General features: G+C 36.5%; 2 long non-coding RNA genes across 2 annotated transcripts; both read right to left on the reverse strand.

Annotated features, from left to right (window-relative positions):
- Positions 1-3616: 3616 nt before the first annotated feature.
- On the reverse strand, positions 3617-26290 carry LOC115504900. The gene is made up of 3 exons (XR_003965838.1): positions 26276-26290; positions 22371-22375; positions 3617-3723 (listed from the first exon to the last, which is right to left on the reverse strand). It is a non-coding gene; the product is annotated as an uncharacterized LOC115504900 (long non-coding RNA).
- Positions 7557-22355, reverse strand: LOC115504901. Its single transcript, XR_003965839.1, has 3 exons — positions 20488-22355; positions 15804-15901; positions 7557-8349 (listed from the first exon to the last, which is right to left on the reverse strand). It is a non-coding gene; the product is annotated as an uncharacterized LOC115504901 (long non-coding RNA).
- Positions 26291-26787: the final 497 nt, after the last annotated feature.

The following is a 26787-nucleotide window of genomic DNA, read 5'->3' on the forward strand; positions in this document are numbered from 1 at the left end:
CTTTGTTGCAAAGTTTATCAGAAAAAAAAGCTTTAGAATAATGGTTGACTTTACCTAATGCCTCACGAACTTCTGTGGGTAGTCTAAACATAATTGTTAAAAACAAGTAAATTAGATAGATGTAAATAAAATTAAAAGGTTTGTAGGTAAACTTTTTTTTAAGTTTATTTATTTATTTTATAGAGAGAAAGAAAGTGAGGCAGCATGAGTGGGGGAGGGGTAAAAAGAAAGGGAGAAAGAGAGAATCCCAAGCAGGTTCCATGCTCAGAGCACAGCCTGACTTAGGGCTCAATCCCACACCCTGAGACCGTGATGTGAGTTGATATCAAGAGTCTGACGCTCAACCGACTGAGCCACCCAAGTGCCTTGGTTTGTAGGTAAACTTTTAAATAGCTTCCAAAATCCTTCATAACCTGAAGCTTTAAAAATTTTTTTTTAAGTTTATTTATTTATTTTGAAAGAGAGAGAATGAGCTTGAGTGGGGAGGGGCAGAGAAAGAAAGAACCCCAGGCAGTCTCCACAATGTCAGTGTAGAGACTGACGTGGGTGAAACTGGAACCCATGAACTGTGGTATCATGACCTAAGTGGAAACCAAGAGCCAGATGCTTAACAAACTGAGCCACCCAGATGCCTCAACCTGAAACTTTACAGTTTTCCTAATTAAATTAAATGATGAGTTAAGTTAGATTCATTAAATAATCTAAATCATTTCCAAAAAAGATAAAATAATAAGACATTAAGTACAGGACATAGGTTTATCTAATATTTTCTTATTACAGAAAAACTAAAGATAAATTTGGGCCTATTAATAAAGATGTTTTCTGCTTTATTTAAAAATTGTGTTATGAGGGGCGCCTGGGTGGCTCAGTCAGTTAAGCGTCCGACTTCAGCTCAGGTCATGATCTCACTTTTCCTGAGTTCCAGCTCCATGTTGGGATCTGTGCTGACAGCTCAGAGCCTGGAGCCGCTTTGGATTCTGTGTCTCCTCTCTCTGCCTCCCTCCTGCTCCGATTTTGTCTCTCTCTCTCTCCCTCAAATATAAATAAACATTAAAAAACTTTTTTTTAAATTGTGGTATGAAAAAGCACATTTTTAGAAACTATGAAATGTGTTTATAAATTCACCAATCTAAAGAACACTGGCATAGCAGACAACCCACAACTGCTTCATGCTTACTTTTCACTAGAAATTAAGGTTTCTAAGAGTTAAGGATTCTAATAAATGTAATTAAGACTATTGAAAATAAGAAAGGAAACAACTTTATACGTGAGGAAAGTAAGATATGTGTTTTGGTAAAAAAAAAAAAAAAAGGAATAAAGAGGCACCTGGGTGCTCAGTCTGTTAAGCATCTGACTCTTGATTTCGGCTCAGGTTATGATCCCAGTGTCATGGGATAGAGGCCCACATCAGGCCCCATACAGAGCGTGGAGCCTGCTTAAGATTCTCTCTCTCTCCCTCTCTGTGTGCCCCTCCCCCACTCATATTCTCCCTCTCTCTCTCTCACACACACACACACACACACACACACACAATAACCAACTAAACTTAATAAAAAAGGGAATAAAAACATTTTTGGAGGGGGGCGCCTGGGTGGCATAGTCGGTTAAGCGTCCGACTTCAGCCAGGTCACGATCTCGCGGTCCATGAGTTCGAGCCCCGCGTCGGGCTCTGGGCTGATGGCTCGGAGCCTGGAGCCTGTTTCCGATTCTGTGTCTCCCTCTCTCTCTGCCCCTCCCCCGTTCATGCTCTGTCTCTCTCTGTCCCAAAAATAAATAAACGTTGAAAAAAAAATATTAAAAAAAAAAACAAACATTTTTGTTGAGAGAAAAGAAAACAAATTTGTCCTAAAGTGAGGCTGGTTACTTAATGAGGGCAAACTTAGGACAAAATCTGAACATAAAAAAGAAAGTTGTAAAATGTTTATGGAGAAAGAATCTTTCGAGAGGAATTTTAGATGTGGTCAGGGCTGGCTGAGATTAGGATAAATTTAAGTAAATGAGTTTTAATTTCAAAAATTAATTTAATTTCAAAAATATACAGACAAAATATCAAAAATATACAAAAAATACATATTGTTTTCTCTTTGCTAAAAGGACAACATTTTCTTAAACTATTGGTCTGCTCTTAATAAAAAAATTGTAAAGAAAAGTTTTTCTTTACTTTAAAATTATCTGCCTAGAAAATAAGGATTCTGTGTTTTGCCAAAATAATTCATACGTTTACCAGGTCTTTGATTACACAAATATCAAAAGAGCTAAATTTTGCTCACAATTATGTAACCTTATATATTTGCCCTTAAAATCTTTTATTGTCACTTTGGTCATATAAATAATTAAATATTTTTTAATGATTTGTGATCCTATTTAATCAAATGTTCAAGTCTTTGGATATTTTTAGCATACTTCCCAAAGTCAAATTCTAAAATGAAATCCTTTGCCCACAATCTAAGTAAAATTTTCCAGAAGTTCCTGGAACATTTCAAAGATTCTGTGAAAAATTAAAGTAATTGGGACTTACTTGGCATGTTAAATTACATAGGAAGCATTGTCAAATAAGTGATAATAACACTCTTAGACTATATTTGTGTAGATATATGTTATTAAAATAAGCATTCTAAAACTGTACAAAACTCCTAGAAATCTGATTTCTTGGTATGTTATTGTCTTGGAGTGTTGTATGTCACAGAAATAGCCAAATTCCTTTTTCAGTTGCACTGTAATGAACGTGAATCAGATCTTTAACCATGGCCATTCTTAAGTTTTATTATATACAAGTTACTGTTTTACTCTGATCCTATGGCAAATGTATTTCATCTTCAATAAGACTTATAAACAAACTTGAGTACAGTTTTTTGATAAGATCATAAAGCTGAACTAGGTTAGAATTTCTGAACTAGTGGTAAAACTGGATTCAGAGAAAAGAGTCAATAATATGGGACTGAAAAAACTTAGAAGGTTAATTAATGTTTTTATCTGAAACACTGCTGACTTTAAAAATGTTTTGTTTTTCCAGATTTAAGGAAATTCTTTCTCTTAACCTAACTCTCTCAAAGTCCAATATCCAATAAGTATTTGTTCTCCTTATGACAGGACACAATTGGAATCATTGGTTATATTACTAAAGGTTTAACTGAAATGTCATATTTGAGAGAGATACCCATAGTTTCAGATATGACCAGACAGCTCTAAAGAGCTAAGGTTGATTTTATGGAGCCAATGAAGCCCTTGAAAAATATATCATCCTGAAAAGAAGAAAAAGAATAAATATATCATCCTGATACCTTGCTTACAGAGTTCCCAACAGTCTTACCATGTAAGTAAGGAAGGTCACTTTCTGTCAGGTGCAAGAACCTAAGGATATTTTGGGGACCTCAAGAAGAGAGGAATTAACCCAAATCTATAGGTATTGGATGGGAAGTCTGATAGCAAGTGGGTTGGCTTCTGGACCCGAGAGGCTGTTGAAAATTCAACTTGGAGACTCCTTATGAAAAGTTTCAGCAAAACAGGTTTGTTTGTTTTTGTTTGTTTGTTTGTTTTAATTCAAGTGTAATTAACATAGAGTGTTATATTAGTTTCAGGTGTACAATATAATGATTCATCAATTCTATACATTACTCAGTGCTTATCACAATAATGTACTCTTAATCTTCTTCACCTATTTTACCCATCACCCCACCAACCTCCTCTCTGACAACCATCAGCTTGTTCTCTATGTTTAAGAGTCTGGGTTTTTTGGGTTTTTTTTTTTTTTGTCTTTTTATTCTTTGTTCATTTGTTTTGTTTCATAAATCCAGTATGAGTGAAATCATAAGATATTTGTCTTTCTCTGACTTATTTCACTTAGCATTACACCATCTAAATCTGTCCATGTTTTTGCAAATGGCAACATTTCATTCTTTTTTTATGGCTGAGTGATACTCCATTGTATATATACATACCACACTTTCTCTATCCATTCATCTATTACTGGACACTTGGGTTGCTTCTATATTTTGCCTATTGTAAACAAAGCTGCAACAATGCCGCTGTGGTTTTGATTTGTATTTCCCTGATGGTTAGTGATGTTGAGCATCTTCTCATGTGTTTACTGGCCATCTATATGTCTTCATTGGAGAAATGTCTATTCATGTCTTCTACCTATGTTTAATTGGATTATTTATTTTTTGGTGTTGAGTTGTATGAGTTCTTTATATATTTTGGATATTAATCCCTTATCAGATATATTATTTACAAATATCTTCTCCCACTTGGTGGGCTGTCTTTTTGTTTTGTTGATGGTTTCCTTTGCTGTGCAAAAGTTTTTTGTTTTTATGTAGTCATAATAGTTTATTTTTGCTTTTGTTTCCCTTATCAAAGAAGATATATCTAGAAAAATACTTCTACAGTTGGTGTTGAAGAAATTACTGCCTATGTTTTTTTCTAGGATGTTTATGATTTCAGGTCTCACATGTAGGTCTTTAATCCATTTTGAGTTTACTTTTGTGTATGGTGTGAGAAAGAGGTCCAGTTTTTTCTTTTGCATGCAGTTTTCTACTTTTCCCAGCACCATCTGGTGAAAAGACTGTCTTTTTCCCACTTCATAATCTTGCCTCCCTTGTCATAGATTAATTGACATATAATTGTGGGTTTATTTCTGGGCTCTCTATTCTGTTCTATTGATTTATGGGTCTATTTTTGTGCCAGTACCATACTGCTTTGATTACTACAGCTTTGTAGTATATCTTGGAATCTGGGATTGTGAAACCTCCAGTTTTGTTCTTCTTTTTCAAGATTTCTTAGCTATGGGGTGTCTGGGTGGCTCAGTCGATTAAGCATCTGACTTCAGCTCAAGTCATGATCTCATAGTTCATGATTTCAAGTTCTGCATCGTGCTCTGTGCTGACAGTTCAGAGCCAGGAGCCTGCTTCGGATTCTGTGTCTTCCTCTCTCTCTCTGCTCCTCCCCCACTCATGCTCTGTCTCTGTCTCTGTCTCTCTCTCTCAAAAATAAATAAAACATTTTTTAAAAATTAAAAAAATAATAGATCTCTTTCCTATTTAGGGTTGTTTGTGATTCCCTACAAATTTTAAAATTATTTATTCTATTTTGTGAAGAGTGACATTGGTATTTTGTTAGGGGTTGGATTAAATCTGTAGAGTTCTTTGTGTACTATGGACATTTTAACAATATTTGTTCTCTCAATCCATGAACATAGAATATCTTTCCATTTATTTTTTCCATCTTCAATTTCTTTCACCAATGTTTTATAGTTTTCAGTGTACAGATCTTTCACCTTTTTGGTTAAGTTTATTCCTTGGTTTCTTATTATTTTTGGCATAATTGTAAATGGGATTGTTTTCTTAATTTCTCTTTCTACTTCATTATTAGTGTATAGAAATACAACAGATTTCTGTATATTGATTTTGAATCTGGTGACATTACTGAATTTGCTTATGAGTACTAGTAGCTTTTTGGTGGAGTCTTTCAGGTTTTCTATGTATAGTATCATGTCACCTGCAAATAGTGAAAGTTTTACTTCTTACCAATTTGGATGCCTTTTATTTTTTTCTTTTCTGACTTCTGTGAGTAGGGCTTCCAGTACTATGTTGAATAAAAGTGGTAAGAGTGGACATCCTTGAAGATCTTTTTTTGATCTTTTTTTTTTCCTGATCTTAGAGGAAAATCTCTCAGTTTCTCACCATTGAATTGATGTTAGGTGTGGGTTTTTCATAGATGGCCTTTAATATGTTGAGGTATGTTCTCCATAAACCTACTTTTTCAGGGTTTTTATTATGAATGAATGTTGTACTTTGTCAAATGCTTCTTCTGTATCTATTGAAATGATCATATGTTTTTTATCATTTCTCTTGTTGATGTCAATATCACATTAGTTGATTTGTGAATATTGGACCACCCTTGTATCCCAGAAAGAAATTTCACTTGATTATGGTAGGATTCAGTTTGCTAATATTTTGTTAAGAATTTTTTCAGCAAAAAAAAAAGTTTTAAAGAGCCTATATGGTCAACTGCTATTCTTGTTGCACTTACGTAAATAATCAGGCCAAGTTATTTTTAAAACTAGACTTACTTTGCAAATAAATTAGTGTTAATTTATTTTCCCAATGTCTTGGATGTACATCTCCAAACTCACATTTTTCATTTTTTTCCCACCTTTATGACTTGGAATTATTTGAGAACTCAAATTGCCCTTTTTTCTTGATGCCCTGCAAACTAAGTATGATTAACTTGATGTAAGCTTCAGAGAAATCACCATAATAGCTCACACAAAGACAACTTGAATGTCTGTTGTCCTACGGGCCACTCAAAAAAAAAAAATGTTGTCCCACGGGCCACTCAAAAAAAAAAAAAATCAGAAACATTTGAACTATAAACAAGGAAAATATGTGAGATTGCCACTGCCAGCTTTCATTCTATCTGAAAACACTTCTAAACTGACATCTAAAAATCTTGATTGGCTACTTTCAGAACTCAGAAACTGGTTTATAATTTGATTAAATTATTTTGATTCAATTAATTTGATTCAGCGTTTCCATAGAAGTCCCTCTTATTCAATACCTGATTACTTAAACTATAGGCTTAACTTTGAGAACATAATCCTGCCTCCTAAAATGAGTTTAATCGAAGTGACGTATTGTCAGGACTAAGAGACTAAATCAGTAAGACAGGACGATCTACCAACTCATTTTTTAAAAACTATTATTTTGGGTAGAGTGCAAGTGGGGGAGGGTCAGAGAGAAGGGAACAGAGGACATGAAGTGGGCTCTGCACTGGCAGGATAACAGCAGTGAGCCAGATGTGGGGCTAGAACTCATGAACCGTGAGACTGGCCAACCAGGTGCCCCTCTACCAACTCAATTTTTAATGTGTAAAACTTCATGGAAGTTTCAGACGGGGAACTGTAGAGGTCAAGGACAGGCTACCTTAAGATGAGCCATTTTGGTGTGAAGAATATTTTGAGTTAAAAGGAATGAAAATCCAGCATACAGGAAAAGCTCTCAACCTCCCCTTTAACTGCCTGCCCATAACAGGAAGAGAGCTATTAAAAGATATTCCTCTTTACCTAAGAAACTTATCTGCATAACAGTGCAACCTTTGTTTTCCAAACATCTCCTTTCACCTTGCTGCTAATGGTGTTCTTCCCTTTGAATCACCAGATCCCTACTCCTCTCTTTAGCTCAGGATGTCATGTATGAACCTCCTGTTAGTTGACTGTCTTGGGATTTTCATGTCTGTGTGCATTCCTCATATGAATGAAATTAAACTTGATTTTCTCTTGTTAATCATGTCACTTGGGTTCTTAGTCCAGAAGACTAAGGGCAGAGGGAATTTTTCCTCCCCAACAACTTATTGCCAATCTTAGAAGAAAAGCATTCAATCTTTCATCATGAGATATGATGTTAGCTGTAGATTTTCCTAGGTTCTATTTATTAAGTAGGGCACTTCACTTTCTATTTTGCTGAAAGTCCTTTTTTCATTCGTGAATGTCGAATTTTATCAAATGTTCTTTATACATCTATTGAGATGATCATATAATCTTTAAAAATCTGTTAGTCTAGTGAATTATATTCATTAATTTTCAAATGTTGAATTTACCTTTTATCTACTGATCATACCAAAATATTATTTTTGTATTTTATTAGATTTGACTTGCTTATATATTATTAAGGCTTTTTGCATCTAAGATGATGAGGATTACTGTTCTGTAGTTTTCTTTTCCTACAATGACTTTGGTTTTGGCATCAGAGTAATACTGGCCTCATTACATAAGTTGGGGACTGATGGGAGGTAAAATACTTTTTTCTCTACCCTTCTAGTTTCTCCTTAGAGGGGACTCCCTGTAAGAAAAGGCAAAACAACAGGAGAAAAACAAACCAAAGTTTAGTAACACATATGCCTCCTGTACACATGGGAGTTACTCTGGAAAATTGAGCAGCTCCTGGAATGGCCTAATCCACCACTTTAAATTATATCTCCAGTTAAAGACAAAAGAAGATGTTGGGGGGTAAGAAAGGAAGGCTGTTATGAGAGCTTACCAGGAGAAGCACAGTCAAAAAGGGTAAGGTTGTTATGCAGATTCATGTCATTGCCTCCTCTGTTGATAAGGATTTCTAGCAATTTAAGAGTTATCCCTCTGTCTGGTGCATCAGGGAGACACCCTTAGAAAAAGAGACATCTCTTATACATGTCGCGATGTCTTTTACAAAAGAGAAACTTCTTTTCAGTTTTCAGAGCTTTCCTATGTCTCTTGCTAAAGATAATCAGCCTAAAATTAATCTGTAAGCCAAAGAGTCAGATTTTCAGTTGGCAAATTCTGCTCCCCTTCAGAAGCATTCCTTTTTCTTCCAGTTCCTGAAAAAAAAATTATTTAGCATTAATAAATTGCTTCCTAAAATATTTAGTACCAGAAGAGAACCTGGCTACAGGAATATATGGCGAAAGAGGGAACCAGTAATTAATTCATGGAAGACTTGTGTCCAGCTACAGAAGGAAGAATAGCAGGCACATTTTATGTCAATTACCTCTTCACACCCTTCCCTTTTTTCTTGAGACTTTATTTGAACATCATTGATTATGGCTAACATTTTAGGTTGGAGATGAGAACATGACAAAATTGGTATCATTCCACAATGATATGACAATAAATAGACTTTCCATACTCTACGCATTGAGGATTGCAGTTTTTTCACCCACTTAAGAATTGATGATTGGGGCACCTGGGTGGCGCGGTCGGTTAAGCATCCGACTTCAGCCAGGTCACGATCTCGCGGTCCGTGAGTTCGAGCCCCGCGTCAGGCTCTGGGCTGATGGCTCAGAGCCTGGAGCCTGTTTCCGATTCTGTGTCTCCCTCTCTCTCTGCCCCTCCCCTGTTCATGCTCTGTCTCTCTCTGTCCCAAAAATAAATAAACGTTGAAAAAAAAAATTAAAAAAAAAAAAAAAGAATTGATGATAAGTGGAGTGCCTGGGTGGCTCAGTTGGTTGAGCGCCTGACTTTGGCTTGGGTCATGATCTTGTGGTTTTTGAGTTCAAGCCCCACGACCGGCTCTGTGCTGACAGCTCAAAGCCTGGAACCTGCTTCGGATTCTGTGTCTCCCTCTCTCCCTGCCCCTCCCCCGTTCATGCTCTGTCTCTCTGCCAAAAATAAACATTAAAAAATTTTTTTTTTAAAGAATTGATAATGAGCAACCAAGGAGTTGTAACACACCCCTGTGGATATAATCTCTACCCTACTTTTTGTCCGAGGAATCTGACCTACAAGGACTGAGTTGAGCCCATGGGAGGCACTGGCAATAATCTGAAGAGCACGAGAAATGTGGACATACAGCAATATTCTAGACTTTCCTCCCTGCCAAGTGGTCTTAAGATGACTGCCTTCCTTTAAGGGAGGCCACAGCTTCTTTTGAGTAGCCTTCTCTATGAAGCACTCTCTCCAGGTCCTGATAATTCCTTCCATCCTTTACCCCTTCCTTCAGGCCTAAAGATGGTGAAGGCTTCAGGCAAAGTATTGCACCAACAGTTTTTGCTTCCCTGAAACATCGCCCACATGTTTGTAAATAGTGCCTTTATTAAATTCTCCGTACTCACTCTGATTGTGCCATTTATTTTTTTACTGGGATCCAGTTAATATCAAATTACAGTATTGTGTCCTTAAGTACAATTCTTACAGACAGTTCAGCTCACAGGTGTCAGGACATGTGTTTGTGTATTTTGGAGTGTGTGTGTGTGTGTGTGTACATGTGCACACATGTGTGTGGTCCTGGGTCTGAAGCCAATATAGACCTACTTCAGTTTCTAAAAGGGCAGGAGATTCTGAGCCCAGGGGTAGGAGCTGACAGGTCAACTGTTCTCAGCTAGACTTTGGCAAGGCAGAAGGTTTTTTGAGGCCGTGCTGCTTTGCAAGGAGGTCTATTGCTGTCAGTTGCTGGGAGGTCCCAAAAATAAGGTTTAGCAGGCAAGGCCTTTCAACATGTAGGGATTTCACTATGTTGGTTGCTTCAGTCAGTTTTGCCACTGCTATAAATATAACAGTTTCTACAATCTTCAGGGAAAAGAATTTATTGAATAAAAAATTATTTCTCTAATAAATTAATTAATAAAGTTATACAAGTTACCAGAAAACAATCCAAACCAAACAAAAAAGCAAAAGAGCAGGAGCAAGTACTAATTTCTGTTACTTAACTAATGTTTAAACACCAACAAGGCCAAAATGGGAAAGCACTGGAAATCTGGAGATAAGTCAGTCTGTATCTGCAAATGCCTACCCAGGTTTCTGCAACTGCAAATATGAAAACTGTGATATGCTTCTAGCTAGCATTTTTTGAGCAGTTATTACAAGCCAGCCACTGTTCTCAACATTTTAGTTGTGTTAATTATTCTCACAACAAGAAAGTAGACACTATGTATTACCTCTGCTCTACTATTAAAGAAACTGGACACTGAATGGTTAAGTAATAAGTGGTAGAAATCAAATTTGAACCCAGGTAGTTTTACCCCCCAGAGCCCATGTTCTTAACCACTGCACCATGCTGCTATTTTCATTTTAAAAAAAATAAAAAAGAGAGATGGCTTGGGGAGTCTGGGTGGCTCAGTCCGTTAAGCGTCAGACTTCAGCTCAGGTCATGATCTCACAGTTTGTGAGTTTGAGCCCCGCATTAGATTCTCCCTCTCCCCTCTCTTTCTGTCCCTACCATACTCTTGCTCTCTCTCTCAAAATAAATAAACTTAAAAAAAATTTTTTTTTAATGAGATGGCTGGCATAATGATCTCCAAGTTCTCAGTTCTAAGTCTCCCCTCTGAGTCTGTTCCATTCCCTACACAGAAGGTTAACAATTTCCCTTTAACATCAGTTATACCCTAATTCCTCATATCATTGATAAACAATACTGTGCCAATGAGCCCATCAGGCCCCCCACTCTTCACCTGCCTCTGTTGGAGTCATGCCTCAAACTACTAGTAGACTGTGAACCTCTTGTGGTCATGGATTGTTTTTCTCTTCTCTGGTGTTCAGTTCAGCAAACATCCTTGAGCACTTATTCCAGCTCTGCCTAAAAAACCTTGCCATTCTCATAGCTAGACCTGATGTGATACCAAATTTCCACTGGAACCTGAAGGTCCACTGATTTCATGATGACACACATGCCTGCCACACTGAGTGGCCAAGTGTGGTTCTTTTTTTTTTTTTTTAATTTTTTTTTAACATGTATTTATTTTTGAGAGAGAGAGACAGAGTATGAGTGGGAGAGGGGCAGAATGAGAGAGAGAGAGACAGACAGACAGACAGACAGAGACAGAGAGAGAGGGAGAAGGAGACACAGAATCTGAAACAGGCTCCAGGCTCTGAACAGTCAGCACAGAGCCTGACGTGGGGCTCGAATTCACGAACCGTGAGATCATGACCTGAGCCGAAGTCGGATGCCCAACCTACTGAGCCACCCAGGCACCCCAAATGTGGTTCTTTTAGAACATCCGAATCTTTCCAATTTTCTTCATCTCTTTCTCTTATAATGCCTTTCCACCTGATCCATTTTTCCATTATTTCCCCCTCCAAACCTTTCCACAGCAACCCATAAGACTCTCAACTCAACTGAATAAATTCTCCTTCTCAACCTCAGTTTAGTGTCTACTCTTTTGAGATCATTTCTGACCCAAAGCTATCATGGTAAAAAGCGATTGCATACTTTCTGGAGAGGCAAAACGAGCATAATTGATATTAAGGTTGAGGTATGGTGGACCATTTTCCAGTGAATATAATTCCTCTTTAGGGACTAGATTAAAAATAACTGGCTTAGAGATTAAAAATAATTCAAATACTCCTTTTTCTTCTTTAATAGAACCAGCTTTTATACAAGTGTCCCAGCTGAAATAGCACTTTGGAACTTGGGGCTTCCTGGAAATTACAAATGAATAGCCAGACCTTCAGTCTGATCATACTTGAGATAAAGGAAGTGTATTTTAAATGTGAACAGATGGATCTATTAAAAACAAGTTTATGAAGAAAGGTTATCATAGATCGAAGAATGATTAGTTTACATTTTTCAAGTTTCTTTAGATGTGTGGCCAATGTGGTTTATACATCTTTCAACTCTGGCAGAAAGAGAAGTACAGCATATGCTGTAATGTCCAAAATCTCGCTCAAAAATAAAATTCAAGAAATGATGGCTTTTTGCTGAGGTCTTTCTATTTTGGAATGGTCAATTATGAATATAAAAAAAATTATTTGAGATCTATCAAGAACTATGAGGTCTTTACCTATCTGTATCTTAGCCTACAGGAAGTGGGAATTCTTTGAGAAGTAATTTAATTTCACTTCATTAAAACAGTGTTGTTATCCAGAACTTTGCTTCATTTAGTTAACTTTTCTCCAAAGAACAGTCCAAGTTTGTGCAGTATTACATTTAATAATATATGGACCTACTGCATTAATGGACAGATATTCTGAGGTATGTATTAGATGTTAGGAATGATGCTCTAGCATAAGAACACAGGAGTGAATAAACCAGGATGTTGAGAGTCATGTTGGAAGATACTGACCCACACTTAATTAAGTATAATGCATTGGTTAGTATGCAATACCAATGGATAAACAAAATGTTGGGACTGATCAGTCATAATGATTACTTTAGGTGGGTGGCAGGAGAGGCTAGAGAATATTGCACACAAAATTTAAATATTTTAAGTTTTGAAGAAGCATATTAGGGGTTCCCCAAATGGACAAAAGGGGTAAAGCATTCCGGATAGAGGGAAACCATATGTCCTCTGAAAGTATATGGCCCTTGGAAACCAAACCTTTTGATTCATTTAATCAGCTCTCTCTAGCATGGAGCTAGGGATTCTAATAAGATAAAATAAATAAAAGTTTTGACCCTCGAATTCTGGTTCTGCAAAATGAAGGTGGAAATAATTTAAAGGAATAGGAAAGCAAATGCTTGCTTGTTTGTTCAAATCATATACCTAACAGAACTTAAAAATTAGTTGATATTGGATTATCCTTTAATGTAGGACTACATTATGACTTCCACTGACCTAAGCACTTTTGTCTTTGAGGACCTTTACCTCCCTTCCCAACAGCCAACTCCCCCCAAAACACACACACACACACACACACACACACACACACACACACTAAAAATTTTACTTTATGACTATGCTGGTTAAAAAGAAAAAATATGCTAATATTATATATTAAAACATTTTCTTTGACCTAAAGTTTTTTCCTTCTGATCATAAGTAAATTAAAATATTTTCTTGGGACACTAAGCACTGTATCTAATGATAAATCACCTTCAGGAACTCTATCCCATATTCTATTCTGCATTTAGTTGCCAAAGAACACTTCTACAAATTGTTGTTTCCTTGGATCATAGGGAAATTTCAAGAAGTCAATCATTCAGTGTGGTGATTTCCAGATCCCTCTGCCAGATCCCTTGTTTTGCCTGGCAATTTAATCTGACTCCCAAACTCACCTTTTACTTCTATCCCTCCAGTTCGTCTAGTCGAATACTGTGTATAGAAATAACCTAGAGAGGTATTTTGTTTTCGTTTTGTTTTTTATTTTAAATTTGGATTCCAGGGCACCTGGGTGGCTCAGTCGGTTAAGCGTTGACTATTGATATCAGCTCAGGTCATGATCTCACAGTTCGTGAGTTTGAGCCCTGCATCAGTCTCTGGTCTGACAGTGCAGAACCTGCTTGGGATTCTCTCTCCCTCTCTCTTCTCTCTACCTCTTTCTCTCTGCCCCTTCCCTGCTCATATGTGTGCACACACTCTCTTTCTCAAAATAAATAAATAAATAAATAAATAAATAAATAAACACTTAAAAATAAGTAAATTTGGATTCCAAAGCCAATCCAATTTGAGTGTCTGGGTTTGGGATCCAGAAAACATTACTTTTTTTTTTTTCTTCTTTCTAAGTAGGCTTCATGCCCAGTGTGGAGCCAATACAGGGCTTGAACTCTTAACCATGAGATCAAGAACTGAGCTGAGATCAAGAGTCAGATGCTTAACTGACTGAGCCCCCAGGCACCCCCAGAAAACATTACTTTTTAAAGCTCCTCAGGTGATTCCAATTTGCCTACTAGCTTGAGAACCAATGCACTAAGCAACAACGACCAAAAGATAATCATTGTCCTGTAATGTTCTGTGAAGTATCACTGTACATTGTAATAACTCGTTTTTACATGAATCTCTTTACTAGATGGAAAACTCCAAGCATCATTTCTCAATCATTTTACTTTGACCCACCACCTAGTTCAATGACTAGTATGGAGTAGACACTCAATAAATATTTTTATTGAATGAGTAAATGGGTGAATGAATTGGCACATGTTCTTAAACTTCTGCTTTCCCTCTTTCTTTTTTTCTTCTTCATTGTCTTACTCCAAGGTTCTCAACCCTGCCTGCACATTAAAATCACCTGAGAGCTTTGTAAAACTATCCTGGGCCACACCCCAGGCCAGTTAAATCACAAATTCAGAGGGTGGGGCCCAGGTAGTTTTTAAAAGATCCTTAGGCAATTCAAACACATAGCCAGGGTTGAGAATCATTGACTAATTTTTACTCACTCTTTAAGACCTTTAAGAGCCAACGTTTTCAGTAAACTTTTTTCTGATGCTCTCCTGACTTTATATTTCAATTTCTTAAATTCGGGTTGTTCTTAAGAGAAAAATATATAATTTCACTGTTGATTATTTTCTTCTTGCATCCACGTGTATATTTTCTCTGTGAAGCTAGCATTTGAGGGCCGGATTTATGTTTTCTATAGCCTCCCCTTGCTAGGAGAGATGAAAACAGTGGTGGGCCTGAATTCTAATACAACTTAGGGACTAAAGGCAGTTTTATGGATTTGTGGGAATATCATGTTTCTTGATCCAGACTTGCCATGTACTATTCAATCGATCTGAGGTGATCAATACATTGTTTGAAATTTTCCATGTGTTGTTGTAACCAATTCATTTTCTCAGCCAGCTCCTAGTTTTAAAAGCTTTGACTTAAACTGGAATTTGAGTCTGACACCACACTGATGTTGACCAGCTCCTTAAAAGGCATAATTCAACTTGCTCATCAAGTGAAGATCACAACAGGCTGATCTCGGTTTATGAAGGAACAAGGCAGAGAGATTCAAAATTCAAATTGCTGTGTTTCCTCTCTTTCCTACCCTTACCCAAATCGTCCCTGAAGAAGTAGAAGTGGTACAAGAATTTGGGAGGCACCTATTAGCACTCACCTGGGGCATGTGAACACCTGATTATTTTCATGACCAGATCAGAGAATACCATAATGCTTATTAAAAATGCTGATTTTTTTATTAGTCAGCATTACTGTGCTGCTGAGCAGTATGAATTGGGTAACTCAGCAGTTAAAGAATATATGTTTATTAATAACCGAACAATTTTATATACGTATTTCAGCTATATGTTTTGTAGGACGCTGATGTTTTGAAATTTATCTTCTCTATTTTTAAGTTTAGAAATAAATATCTAACAAATAGGTGGTTTCCCAACCAGGAAAAATGCACAGGCCTTATCTATATTGGACGGGCAAAATGTAGACCAATTGAATACAGGGATTTGGTCAGTCTATGATGAATGGACAGTATTCGAAACTTGAAGGGAAAAAGTCATTTATAACTGCATAATATAGTTAATTAGCATTCAAAGATCATTGTTACTTCAAACTCTTGCTAAATAAATGCCAGAAATGGTACCTTTTATAAATCTGTCTAGAGTCTATAAGTTCTCATGAGGACTAAAGAAATTATGATTTTTCAAGACGAATTTAGTGAGACATTTCTTTTTACAGTAAGATACCTGTTTATCATCCTTAAATGTTGTTCTTAAAGTTAGTTTAATCATGATAAGCACAAATTCTTAGAAGTAGTTGATGAACATCTGCTTGAAGAAGAATTCTGAAAAAAAAAAAATATATATATATATATTACCCACACAGATATACCCAGACACACACAAACATACCCAAAAGAGGGGGTTTTAGTTTACATTCTGAAGTCTAAATGGAAAAACGAATATGTAATAAAAAGTCTAATTTGGTACTAATTATGTGCAAATGTTGGAAAGGAAATACCAATTCCAATGCTTTGCATTAAGTTAAATATTTAGTACATGCTGTCTTTGCAAACCCACAGCTTTTATATGCCAAAGAAAACGATGAAAACACAGGTTTCTACTGAGTCATGTGTTTCAGTTTTCTTGAAAGAGACTAACAGTGGCAGGTTTTGTTCATGATTAAAACAATTTAGCAATCTTTTTTATTGGCATTGTACTCATATGGGTTAGGTGGCAAAAGTAGTCAAAAAATGATGAAAACCAACATCCTTCTTCCCTTGTATCTACTAGATTATATATCACAAAGAAAACCCAACATGTGCTTTACATTTGTGAAAGCATTTTAACATATATTGGTTTTTTTTTAAATTTTCCTTAGAGTGACCTGTGGGATTTCTATTATTTTCCCCAAATACTAGAGATCAGGTAAAAGAGAATCAGAAAGTTACAATGACTCTCAAATTTCCACAATTTTTAAACTCAATAGCAATCAATTTTATATCTATTATGGGCACAGATGGTTTAACAGATGGGTGTGAAGGTAACATGTTTTAATTTCTCTTTCATTAAAAAAAAAATACCATTTGCTTTCAGATCAAGGACTGGCCACTTTATTACATTGTCAACACCTTTCACTTCTGAACAACCCTGTGATAAGCAAAGCCTTGCCTTTCACCAAGATTCTCAAACACTCCTGAAATTTCTTTGCATGTGGTTTTTTGTTTTTTGTTTTTTTGTTGTTTTTTTTTTAAATTTTGAGAGAGACAGAGACAGTGCAAGTGGGGCAGGGGCAGAGAGAGAGGGAGAGAGAGACAATCCCAAGCAGGCCCACACTGTCCGTGCAGAGCCCAATGTGGGGTTCAAACCCACAAAGCTGTGAGACCATGACCTGAGCCAAAACCCAGTTGGATGCTTAACCAATTGAGCCACCTAGGTGCCCTACACTCCTGAAATATTTAGAAAATACTGGCTGCCTTAGCTGTCTCATGAACTAGTAACTGCTAAAGTCACTCCTAAATTAAAGTCTAGGTGACTCTAGTAGATGAGAATAAAGTCTATTTGTGCTTAGTGCCAACTGGTCATTTCCATCTCAAGAGTTGGCATGAAGCCAGTAGTATTTCTACACAAAGTGGTTTCTAATAAGTGTTGGTTCCTAACATCATGGTGGTTGTAAATGCTAATAAACTTCCTACAAGGGAAGTAGAAGTGGAAAGTTTTATTTGTCTAACATTTTATCACTGTACTTGGTTAGCATGGACAATTACCCCAGTTCCCTGAGGCACATATTCCCTGAGAGTTTAGCAGTTAATGAATATAAATAGTAACAAGTGAACAATTTTAAAACCATAAATAATTGTTACTCTGAAAGCTCCTGATAATGGAAAAAGAAAATAAATGAAAAAGAACTATCATAGCAAAAAAATTACTGACAAACAGAGACCAAAATTGAGGTTCAAAAGCTAACTTGTACCTTCCCAAGACACTATAAATCTATTCAACTAATTCACAGATGGAGATATATAAATGTAAGTTTTCAGTGATTATCTTTTTTCCATCTACAATATTTATTCCTTAGGTAATTCTCTAAGAAACAAACGATAGTTAACATCCATTAACAGGATAATATCAATCAATAATGAGTAAATTTTGTCTGGATTGATATTTCTGTCATTGTTCTTTACTACTTTCTTGAATTAAAAATATTCCATTAAGAATACAAGTTTACGTGGCAAATCAAACAACAGAGAGTGAATAAAAGAAAAACTAACAATATTCTCCTTCTCTCTTCATCAATAAATATATTTATTGACTTAACTATATTGGGATTAACATATCAAAGTATCAAAAAAATATTGAAATAAGGGCACCTGGGTGGCTCAGGTAATGATCCCAGGGTCATAGGATTGAGGACCACATTGAGCTCTGAGGTGAGCATGGAGCCTGCTTGGGATTCTCTCTCCTTTGAAACCCAGCCCCAATATTTTTCTCCTCTTCCCACCCACCCCCTCAAATTAAAAAAAAAAAAAAAAAGATATGGGGAGCCTGGGTGGCTCAGTCGGTTGAGGGTCCGACTTGGGCTCAGGTCACAATCTTGCAATTTGTGTGTTCGAGTCCCACGTGGGCTCTGTGCTGATGGCTCGGAGCCTGGAGCCTGCTTCATATTCTGTGTCTCTCCATCTGTTGGCCCCTCCCCTGCTCATGCTCCGTGTCTCTCTGTCTTTCAATAATAAATAAACGTTAAACAATTTTTTTAAAAGATATTAAAATAGCATGTTAATTCAGGATTTTATTAATGTTTTTTTTTTAAGAAACCATTTTAAATGTTGATTTATTTATTTTGAGAGAGAGAAAGAGAGAGGGGAGAGGGGCATATAAAAAAAACTTTAGAGAGAGTGCTTACAATGGAATTGGGGAGGTATTTGGGAATGGAGACAGAAAAGTAAGTGTTAACGGATGTAAAAATAATCCTTAAGTGGGTGAAGAGAAGAGAGAGATACAGTGTTTCAGTTATGGAATAAATAAATCAGAGGAATAAAAGGCACAGCATAAGCCATATAGTCAATGATATTGCAATAGTGATGTAACAGATCAGATGGCACCTACATGTGTGATGAGCACAGCATAATGTATAAAGCTAAATCATTAAGTTGTACACCTGAAACTAATTCAGCATTGTGTACCATCTATACTCAGTAAAAAAAAAATAAATTGTAAACATAAAATTAAATTTTGTTTTAAAAAATAAAGGACGGGGCGCCTGGGTGGCGCAGTCGGTTAAGCGTCCGACTTCAGCCAGGTCACGATCTCGCGGTCCGTGAGTTCGAGCCCCGCGTCGGGCTCTGGGCTGACGGCTCAGAGCCTGGAGCCTGTTTCCGATTCTGTGTCTCCCTCTCTCTCTCTGCCCCTCCCCCGTTCATGCTCTGTCTCTCTCTGTCCCAAAAATAAATAAAAAACGTTGAAAAAAAAAATTAAAAAAAAAAATAAATAAAGGAAAAATATTTTAATGATGTGGCAAAGAATAGTTAGGGACAAAGTGGAAGAAAAGGTATTCAGGGAAGGCCTTCCTGAGCTGACAGTTTTGCTAAGACCTGGGTAATAAGATGGAGCCAGCAACTGAAAACTATGGAAGGTGAGCATTCAGGGGCGGGGGTGGGAGGAGTGGAGCAAGTGCAAAGGTACTGTGGTATGAATCTATGGGGTGTTTAAAGGATAGGAAGAGTGTGGTTGAGATAATGTGGCTAGAGTATAGTGAGCAAGAGAAAAGAGTAATTAAGATGAGATCAGAAAGGTAGAAATTTGTCTGGTTTAGCACGTGTCATGCTGTATTGTATGACTTTCATTGTGTTTGTTTTACCACCAAACTTTGGGGATCATTACTTTTGATTATAGATCCCTAACATCTGACACAGAATCTGGCACTAAGTCAGTAAAATATCTGTTTTTCTCAAAATACAAAATATTACATGTTTTTCTCAAAACAGAGTTTAAAGTGGCTAATCAGTTCAAGACAATGAAGTTTTACTAAATGTTTAATAAATCATCAATATTCAATTTAAAAAAATCCTTGAGGTTACTATGTAAGTGACTACAAAATTTTATTGCTTTCTTGTATTAGTTCAGAAGCCAATGGCATTTTGAAAGAAGGATTAATGTATGTAGCATTTTATTTTGTATATTATTTGAATATTTTTTCATTTATTTCCTCATTCATTCAACCCATATTTACTGAACATTTAGTGCATATTAAGCATCATTCTGGACACAGAAGATAGAGGAGTCAGTAATCATCAGAAAGCATCTGAAGTTCTTGGTCGTTAAGCAACATTACTTAGGAAAAAAGAAGAGGACCACAGAGACACATAATAAACAAGCAAGCAAACAAATGAGATAATTTTAATGGAATTAAGTCTGAAAAAATTGTATATTATTATATAATAGTATAACTATTGCATATTATAGATATAAGGGCTTATCATAAATATATCATATATGTATATGAGAGATACTGGTGTAATTGCACAGATATGTAATGTAAACAGTATTATGCTAAAGATGCTTTATTGGAAGAGTAACTTAGTAAGGTGCAGTCTATTAAAAATTAACTTATTATATAAAAGTTCAAAATTAAAGGTCAGTTCTTCTGTATAGAAATAAATTTAGGGGTGCCTGGGTGGCTCAGTCAGTTAAGCATCTAACTCTTGGTTTTGGCTCAGGTCATGATCTCATGGTTTGTGGGATCAAGCCCTGCATCAGGCTTCATGCTGACAAGCCTTCGCGCTTCATGCTCTAAGCCCTGAGTCAGGCTCTACACTGACAGCATGGAGCCTGCTTGGGATTCTCTCTCCCTCTCTCTCTGCCCCTCCTCTCGTTCTCTCTCTCTCTCTTAAAATAAATAAACATTAAAATAAAAGAAATAAATTTAACTTACCCAGTCTTCTATAAGACCTGGAAACAAAACCTAGAGTTAGAATAGTTTTCATTATTAGAGTATGCCATTTACTTTCTTTAAAATCGAAATGACCTACTACAATTACTATTTAATCTTTTGATTATCAATAACACCATTATGCAATTGCTAATTTAATTACTATTATAACAGTCCTACAGCCTATTTTTAGGAATATTTCCACACGAAAAGCAAATATGAAAAATAATATATAAATCTCTAGAAATAATGAAACCAGTTCGTAATACTTGATTCCAACAAAAACATTTCATTTCAATGAAGTCTTGGCCAACTTTTCAGTTAGCAATTTAGAGTTGAACTATGCACATCTCACTCCCTTTGTTGACCCCTCTTTTATGAAAACTTTAGGAAAATTACAAGCTATCCATTGATAAGGTATCCTTGAGGTGGGCATGGCTGACTAATGACACCTGCTCACTAATTTGCTTAGCTGGCTTTGGGCTGTTCTCTTGCCCCCAGGTAACCGGCACACCTAAATATTCCATTAGAAGCTCATTTTGGATTGTCATAACAAGCTTCTCTGCATCGGAATTTAACCAAATGAGGTGAAAACCTTAGTCTTTGTCATCCAAGGATGCGTCACTGATACTTACTAGATCTGGCTACTCCCTGTTATCCACCCTCTTTTTTTTTTTTTTTTTTTTAACCTGGCAGGGATGGCCTTTTCTGGCACAAATGAGAGGCAATGCAATTAAATTTTATTTGGCAAATATCATCCCTACTCTTTGCCAGTTACTGTGCAAGGTACAATAGTGATCACACTCAAGTCTTTGCCCTTGAGGCATATGTAGTTTAGAGGAGAAGACGGATAAGTAAAAGGGCAACTTCAAAACCTTAGGATGACTGTAAAATTACAGGTGTGATATGGTGCACTTTGAGGGGTTCTTAACTCAGCTTTGCAGGGTCAGAGAGGACTTTCCAAAACAGATAAATATCTAAATGAGACATTAAAGTAAGTAAAATATAATTAGCATAGATCACAATTAGCATTGTCCTTGATAATGCTAAACCTGATAGTCAATTGTCAATTTTCATCTTATTTGATCTCCCAGCAATCTTCACAGGTATTTGCTTCCACATCTTTGTACAGCTTTCCTCACTTGGCTTCTAGAACACCACATTCTCCTGGCTTTCCTATATTATCTTACCCAATCTCTTTTGTTCCTCAGATGCTCTGAGGAATATTGGCATACTTCTGGGCTCAGTCCTTAGACAATTTCTCTTTTCTCTCTACATTCAGTCCCTTGATTATGCATCTAGTTTCATTTTGTCTATGTGCTAACGATTTCCAAATTTATATTTCCAGCCCTGAATCCAGAATTGTCTACTGAATAGTCTATTCAAACTCTCCACTTAGATTACTAATAGTCATTTCAAACAACATATTCCAAAATAAACTTCTAACACTCCCTCCCCAAATCTGCTCCTTGTGTAATCTTTCCCAATCTCAGTTAATGATAACTCCATATTTCCAGCTACTTGGGACCAAACCTTGATGTAATCTTTGCTCCCTCTCTTTTCTTTCACCTCACATAAATCTGTTAACAAATCATATTGGCTCTTCCTTAAAAAAATAACCAAAATGGAATCATTTATTACTAACATCTACAACAACCCTGGCCCAAGCTACCTTTGTTGCTCACCTGCATTATTTTAACAGTCTTTTAATTTGCCTGCCTGCTTCTGTCCTTGCCAATCTTCAGTATATTATCAAAAAGAAGGCAAATTATATTATGCTTTGTGTAAAACCCACTACTCTTCCTATGGCTTCCCATTTCATCAAGAGAAAAGCCAAAGGCCCAGAAGACCTTTGTGATATGGCCCTACTACTTTACCTCACTGACCTAATCTCCATCTAGTCTTTCTCCTTTGCTCACTCTGCCCCCGCTCTAGTGGTGTCTGTGCTGGGAATCTGTTGACAAGACTTCATGGTTGATTTGGATATGGATGGAAAAAGGAGAGAAGGACTTAAGGATAATATCCAAATTTGTGGTTTTGGCTTTGGTCACCGGGGGTACGGTGATGCATTCACCAAGGAAGAAAGCATGAATGGAACACTTGCTTTGGAATTGAGGTGGGGAGAGATAATGAGCACTAGTTTTGAAAATGTTGGATTGAGTTGCCTCTAATATATCTATGGAGATAAAATAATCATTTTATACATGAGTTTAGAGCACAGAAGAGAGATCTGTATTATACATTCATATTTGGGAGTCCTTACGTAGTAATTGAAGCCATGAAACTTGATGAGATGACTAGGGAGTGGGCAAAGAAATGGAAGAGTTACAAATCCTTTATCAGCCAATGGATAGACAATGCCTGTGGTACCTTCAAACAGGACCAAGGAAAAACCAAATATATGAAAAAGAAAACTGGTAGAGTGAGACATATCAGTTTAGATGCGTTTAGTTGAAAATAACAGAATGTCTTATTAAATATAGCTTTAAGTGCAGGAATTTATTATCTACAAGTCAAATTATCTGGAAGTAGTTAGTTCAGTGGCTTGGTGAGGCTTCCAGAACCCAGACTTTTCCCTCTGTCTACTCCTCACTTTACTGGGTTTTGTTCTCAGGTATATCTAACAAATACCCTCTAGCAGTCCCATTGTTTCAGGGAAGTTAACTTCTTTAAGCTTCACTTAACTATTAGGTAGTTATAATTATTATCACAATTCCTAGCTCACAAATGGGAAAGGTCAGCACAGAGAGATTGTTATTTGCCCAAGTCCTAAAATAGCATACTGAGGAGCTGGAATTTGAACGTTGCACTCCATAGTTCATTCTATCAACCACAGTGTTACACTGCCTCTCCTTCCTACTTAGAAGATGCCTATCACAGCTTTAGACAACACTTACTCACACAGATCATTCAAGGGCAGAGAGGGCTTGCCAATAGCCCTCCACCAGAGTTCTCCTCATGCTTTACTAGGCAGAACTAGTTAATAGTTCTAAATTGCCTTAAATCAACCACTGGTAGTAGAAAATGGAATAGCTTTCCTTGAACACAGTGTCACCAGATATCTGGAGGAAAATTGGGATTGTTAAAAAATAAAAAAAAAAAAAAGAGGTATATGTTAGGGAAGAGATGCTCTTATTGTGAAACCTAGGGAAGACTGTGTTTTAAAAATAAGGGAATATTCAGGTCTTTTGCCCATTTATTAACTGGGTTGTTTGTTTTTTGGGTGTTGAGTTTAATAAATTCTTAATAGATTTTGGATACTAACCCTTTATCAGATATGTGGTTTGCAAATACCTTCTCCCATTCCATGCTGCCTTTTAGTTTTGTTAATTGTTTCCTTCACTGTGCAGAAGCTTTTTATCTTGATGAAGTCCTATAGTTCATGTTTGCTTTTGTTTCTCTTGCCTTCAATGATATGTCTAGCAAGAAGTAACTCCAGCTGAGGTCAAAGAGGTTGCTGCCTGTGTTATTCACTAGTATTTTGATGTTTTCCTGTCTCAAATTTAGGTTTTTCCTCCATTTTGAGTTTATTTTTGTGTATGGTGTAAGAAAGTGGTCCACTTTCATTCTCCTGCATGTCGCCATCCAGTTTTCCCAATACTATTTGTTGAAGAGACTGTCTCTTTTCCATTGGATATTCTTTCCTGCTTTGTCGAAGATGAGTTGACCATATAGTCATGGATCCATTTCTGGGCTTTCTATTCTGTTCCATTGATCTAAGTGTCTGTTTTTGTGTCAGCACCATACTGTCCTGATGACTACAACTTTGTAATATAGCTTGAAATCCAGAATCATGATGCCTCCAGTTTAGTTTTTCTTTTTCAGGACTGCTTTGGCTATTTGGGGTCTTCCCTGGTTCCACACAAATTTTGTTTGATCTAGCTTTGCAAAGAATTCTTGTGGCATTTTGATAGGGATTGCATTAAATGTGTAGATTGACTAAATGTGTAGTATAGGCATTTTAACAATGTTTGTTCTTTCAATCCATAAGCATGGAATGCTTTCCATTTTTTTATGTCCTCTTCAATTTCTTTCATAAGTTTTCTATAGTTTTCAGAGTATAGATGTTTTACCTCTTTAGTTAGGTTTATTCCTAGCTATCTTATTGTTTTTGGTGTGATTATAAATGAGATTGATTCTTTGATTTCTTTTTCTGCTGCTTCATTATTGGTGTATAGAAATGCAACAGATTTCTGCACGTTGATTTTATATCCTGAGACTTTGCTGAATTCATGTATTCTAGCAATTTTTTGGTGGAGTCTTTTAGGTTTTCTACACTGAGTATCATGTCATCTACAAATCGTGAAAGTTTGACTTCTTTCTTGCCAATTTGGATGTGCTTTATTTCTTTTCTTTCGTCAGATTGCTAAGGCTAAGACTTCCAGTACTATGTTAAATAGTAATGATGAGAGTGGGCATCCTTGTTTTGTTCCTGACCGTAGGGGAAAGGCTCTGAGTTTTTCCCATTGAGGATGATATTAGCTGTGGGTCCTTTGTATATGGCCTTTATGATGTTGAGTTTATGTTCCATCTATCCCTATTATGTTGAGAGTTTTTAATCAAGAATGGATGCTGTACTTTGTCAAATGTTTTTTTCTGCATCTATTGACAGGATCATATAGTTCTTATCCTTCCCTCCTTAATGAGGTATATCACATGGATTGATTTGCAAATATTGAACCAGATCTGCAGCCTAGGAATAAATCCCACTTGACCATGGTGAATAATTCTTTTAATATACTGTTGAATTAGATTTGCTAGTATCTTGTTGAGAATTTTTTGCATCCATATTCATCAGGGATATTGGCCTATAATTTTTAGCCATGAATAGACACTTTTCCAAAGAAGACATCCAGATGGCTAACAGACACATGAAAAGGTGCTCAGCATCACTCAGCATCAGGGAAATACAAATCAAAACCACAATGAGATGCCACCTCACACCTGTCAGAATGGCTAAAATCAACAAAACAAGAAACAACAGGTGTTGGTGAGGATGCAGAGAAAGGGGAACCCTCTTGCACTGTGGATGGGAATGCAAACTGGTGCAGCCATTCTGGAGACCAGTATGGAGGCTCCTCAAGAAACTAAAAATAGAACTACCATATGATCCAGCAATTGCACTGTTAGGTATTTACCCAAAGGATACAAAAATAAAGATTCAAATTGGTACATGCACCCCCAAGTTTTACAGCAGCATTATAAACAATAGCCAAACTATGGAGAGAGCCCTACTGTACATCAACTGGTGAATGGATAAAGAAGATGTGATATATACATACACAATGGAATATTATTCAACAATCAAAAAGAATGAAATCTTGCCATTTGCAATGATGTGAATGGAGCTAGAATGTATTATACTAAGTGAAATAAGTCAGTCAGAGAAAGACAAGTAGCATATGATTTCACTCATGTGTGGAATTTAAGAGACAAAGCAGATGAACGTATAGGAAGGGGGAAGTAAGAGAAGAAAGAGAAAACAACTACAGAAGACTCTTAATGATAGAGAACAGACTGAGAGTTGATGAAGGGAGGTGGGTGGGATATGGGCTAGATGGGTGATGGCTATTAAGCAGGGCACTTGTGATAAGCAGTGGGTGTTGTATATAAGTGATGAATCACTGACTTCTACTTCTGAAACCAATATTGCACTGTATATTAACTAAAATTTAAATTAAAATAAATAAAGGAGATAATTAAAACTTTGAAATGTTATGATGAGGCTAAATAAAACTTTAAAATTACTAATTGGGGGCACCTGGGTGGTTCAGTTGGTTAAGCATCTGACTCTTGATTTGGGCTCAGGTCATGATCTCATGGTTCAGGAGTTCAAGCCCCACATGTGGCTCTGTGCTGACAGTGTGGAGTCTACTTGGGATTCTCTCTCTCTCTCTCTCTCTCTCTCTCTCTCTCTCATCTCTCTCTCTCTCTCTCCCTCCTCTGTTCATGCTCTCTTTCAACATAAATAAATAAAACTTAAAAAATTAAAAAAAGATAAAAATACTAATTGGGTTAAGTGACAAGGAGATCAGTGTGGATCTTTTTGACAATAGTTCCAGAAGAGTTGGGGGTAGAGTAGATTATTTTGATGAGTGATGAAGTTATTAAAAGAATAAAGCTATTCTTTAAAGTGGAGTAGAAAGGGGAAGAGGGCAATAGATAAATGAGGCTATAAAGTTGAAAGGAATTTTATTATAGATGAAAAATTGACTTAAGTATACCTACATGTTGCTGGGAAGGAACCAGGATTAGGAAAGTGAAGAAGTGAGCTCTCAGTGAAGGAAGGAGAGACTGGGACCT

This window comes from Lynx canadensis, chromosome F1 (genome assembly GCF_007474595.2).
Source record: "Lynx canadensis isolate LIC74 chromosome F1, mLynCan4.pri.v2, whole genome shotgun sequence".
In the NCBI taxonomy this organism is placed as follows: Eukaryota; Metazoa; Chordata; class Mammalia; order Carnivora; family Felidae; genus Lynx; species Lynx canadensis.